Source organism: Arachis duranensis, chromosome 6, assembly GCF_000817695.3.
Source record: "Arachis duranensis cultivar V14167 chromosome 6, aradu.V14167.gnm2.J7QH, whole genome shotgun sequence".
Lineage (NCBI taxonomy): Eukaryota > Viridiplantae > Streptophyta > Magnoliopsida > Fabales > Fabaceae > Arachis > Arachis duranensis.
This window is the reverse complement of record NC_029777.3, coordinates 36,418,064-36,422,005: the sequence shown is the minus strand read 5'-3', so window position 1 is coordinate 36,422,005 and position 3,942 is coordinate 36,418,064.

Sequence of the window (3,942 nt, the reverse complement as noted above, 5' to 3'; positions counted from 1 at the left end):
CCTTGTGTTTAAGGCTCAAGGATATCCCTCTGTAAACATGGAGTGGAAGCATGAAGAGCTTCTCTCAAAACAGAGCTAAACAGAGCCCCCACAGTCAAACTCTAAGTTTGGTGTTGGGAGGCCACAACCAACTTCTAAGTTTGGTGTTGAACCCCCACATTCAAACTCTAAGTTTGGTGTTGGGAGGTGCCAACAATGCTCTGAGCATCTGTGAGGCTCCATGAGAGCCCTCTGTCAAGCTACTGACATTAAAGAAGCGCTTGTTGGGAGGCAACCCAATGTTATATTTTATCTATTTTCTTTTGTTATTTTATGTTTTCTGTAGGTTGATGATCATGAGAAGTCACAAAATATATTGAAAAAAGCAAAAACAGAAAGAAAAACAGGAAGAAAATAAGCACACCCTGGAGGAGAACTTGCTGGCATTTAAACGCCAGTGAAGCTAGCAAATGGGCGTTTAACGCCCAGTCTGGCACCATTCTGGGCGTTTAACGCCAGAAAGGGGCACCAGACTGGCGTTAAACGCCAGGAAAGGGCAAGAAGCCGGCGTTAAATGTCAGAAATGGGCACCAGCCCGGCGTTTAACGCCAAAATTGGCATGAAGAGCATTTTTAGCTCGCCACTTGGTGCAGAGATGACTTTTCCTTGACACCTCAGGATCTGTGGACCCTACAGGATCCCCACCTACCCCACCACTCTCTCTCTTCTTCACTCATTCACCAATCACCTCAACACCTCTTCCCCAAAAACCCCTCACCTATCAAATCCCATCTCTCTCTTCACCACTCACATCCATCCTTGATAAAACCCCACCTACCTCACCATTCAAATTCAAACCACTTTCCCTCCCAAACCCAACCTCCCATAGCCGAACCCTACCCCTCTCTCCACTCCTATATAAACCCATCTTCACCCCTTCATTTTCACACAACCTAAACACCGCTTCTCCCCCTTTGGCCGAACCACAAAGCCATCTCCATCTCCTTCATTTCTTCTTCTTCTACTCTCTTCTTTCTTCTTTTGCTCGAGGACCAGCAAACCTTTTAAGTTTGGTGTGGTAAAAGCATTGCTTTTTATTTTTCCATAACCACTTATGGCATCTAAGGCCGGAGAAACCTCTAGAAAGAGGAAAGGGAAGGCAAAAGCTTCCACCTCCGAGTCATGGGAGATGGAGAGATTCATCTCAGGGTGCATCAAGACCACTTCTATGAAGTTGTGGCCTTGAAGAAGGTGATCCCCGAGGTCCCTTTTAAACTCAAAAAGAGTGAATATCCGGAGATCCGACATGAGATTCGAAGAAGAGGTTGGGAAGTTCTTACCAACCCCATTCAACAAGTCAGAATCTTAATGGTTCAAGAATTCTATGCCAATGCATGGATCACCAAGAACCATGATCAAAGTGTGAACCCGGACCCAAAGAATTGGCTTACAATAGTTCGAGGGAAATGCTTAGATTTTAGTCCGGAAAATGTAAGGTTGGCATTCAACTTGCCCATGATGCAAGGAGATGAACACCCTTACACTAGAAGGGTCAACTTTGATCAAAGGTTGGACCAAGTCCTCACAGTCATTTGTGAAGAGGGCGCCCAATGGAAGAGAGATTCAAGAGGGAAGCCGGTTCAACTGAGAATGCATGACCTCAAGCCCGTGGCTAGGGGATGGTTGGAGTTTATCCAACACTCAATCATTCCCACTAGCAACCGGTCCGAAGTTACTATAGACCGGGCTATCATGATTCATAGCATTATGATTGGAGAAGAAATAGAAGTTCATGAGGTTATATCCCAAGAACTTTATAAGGTGACGGACAAGTCATCTACCTTGGCAAGGTTAGCCTTTCCTCATCTCATTTGTCATCTCTGTTATTTAGTGGGAATTGACATTGAGGGAGACATTCCCATTGATGAGGACAAGCCCATCACTAAGAAAAGGATGGAGCAAACAAGAGATCCCACTCATCATGAAATTCCTGAGATGCCTCAAGGGATGCACTTTCCTCCACAAAACTATTGGGAGCAACTGAACACCTCCCTAGGAGAATTGAGTTCCAACATGGGACAACTAAGGGTGGAGCACCAAAAACATGAGTTACAATGTGGATCAATTAAGGGTTGAACATCAAGAGCACTCCATCTTCCTCCATGAAATTAGAGAAGATCAAAGAATCATGAGAGAGGAGCAACAAAGACAAGGAAGAGACATTGAGGAGCTCAAGCACTCCATAGGATCTTCAAGAGGAAGAAAGATCCGCCATCACTAAGGTGGACCCGTTCCTTGATTTCCTTGTTCTTTATTCTTCTGTTTTTCGAATTTTATGCTTATGTTTGTGTCTTTTGATCATTAGTGTCTTAGTGTCTATGCCTTAAAGTTATGAATGTCCTATGAATCCATCACCTTTCTTAAATAAAAAATATTCTTAATTGAAAAAGAGAAGAATTGCATGAATTTTGAATTTTATAACAGATTAATTATTTTGATGTGGTGGCAATACTTTTGTTTTCTGAATGTATGCTTAAACAGTGCATATGTCTTTTGAATTTGTGGTTCATGAATGATGGCTCTTGAAAGAATGATGAAAAGGAGACATGTTACTGAGGATCTGAAAAATCATAAAAATGATTCTTGAAGCAAGAAAAAGCAGTGAATATTCGGAAAAAAAGAGAGAAAAACGAAAAAAAATAGAGAAAAACGAAAAAAAAGAGAAAAAGAAAGAAATAAAGTTGTGATCCAAGGCAAAAAGAGTGTGCTTAAGAACCCTGGACACCTCTAATTGGGGACTCTAGCAAAGCTGAGTCACAATCTGAAAAGGTTCACCCAATTATGTGTCTGTGGCATGTATGTCTCCGATGGTAATACTGGAAGACAGAGTGCTTTGGGCCACGGCCAAGACTCATAAAGTAGCTGTGTTCAAGAATCATCATACTTAACTAGAAGAATCAATGACACTATCTGGATTCTGAGTTCCTAAAGAAGCCAATCATTCTGAATTTCAAAGGATAGAGTGAGATGCCAAAACTGTTCAGAGGCAAAAAGCTAAAAGCCCCGCTCATCTAATTAATACAGATCTTCATAGATGTTTTTGGAATTCATTGCACATTCTCTTCTTTTTATCTTATTTGATCTTCAGTTGCTTGGGGACAAGCAACAATTTAAGTTTGGTGTTGTGATGAGCGGATAATTTATACGCTTTTTGGCATTATTTTTAGTATGTTTTAGTTAGTTTTTAGTATATTTTTATTAGTTTTTAGTTAAAATTCACTTTTCTGGACTTTACTATGAGTTTGTGTGTATATCTGTGATTTCAGGTATTTTCTGGCTGAAATTGAGGGACTTGAGCAAAAATCTGATTCAGAGACTAAAAAGGACTGCAGATGCTGTTGGATTCTGACCTCCCTGCACTCAAAGTGGATTTTCTGGAGCTATAGAAGCCCAATTGGCGCGCTCTCAACGGTGTTGGAAAGTAGACATCCTGAGCTTTTCAGCAATATATAATAGTCCATACTTTGCCCGAGATTTGATGGCCCAAACCGACATTCCAAATCAGCTCAAAACTGCCCGGCGTTAAACGCCGGAACTGGCACAAGAATGGGAGTTAAACGCCCAAACTGGCACAAAACCTGGCGTTTAACTCCAAGAGAAGTCTCTACACGAAAATGCTTCAATGCTCAGCCCAAGCACACACCAAGTGGGCCAGGAAGTGGATTTTTATGTCATTTACTCATCATTTGTAAACCCTAGACTACTAGTTCTCTATATATAGGACCTTTTACTCTTGTATTCTCATCTTGGTTCTTCTGGTTCCCTCTCTGGGGCCGAAGCCAATGATCACTTTTGTTCTTATGTATTTTCAACGGTGGAGTTTCTACACACCATAGATTAAGGTGTGGAGCTCTACTGTCCCTCGAGTATTAATGCAATTACTATTATTCTTCTATTCAATTC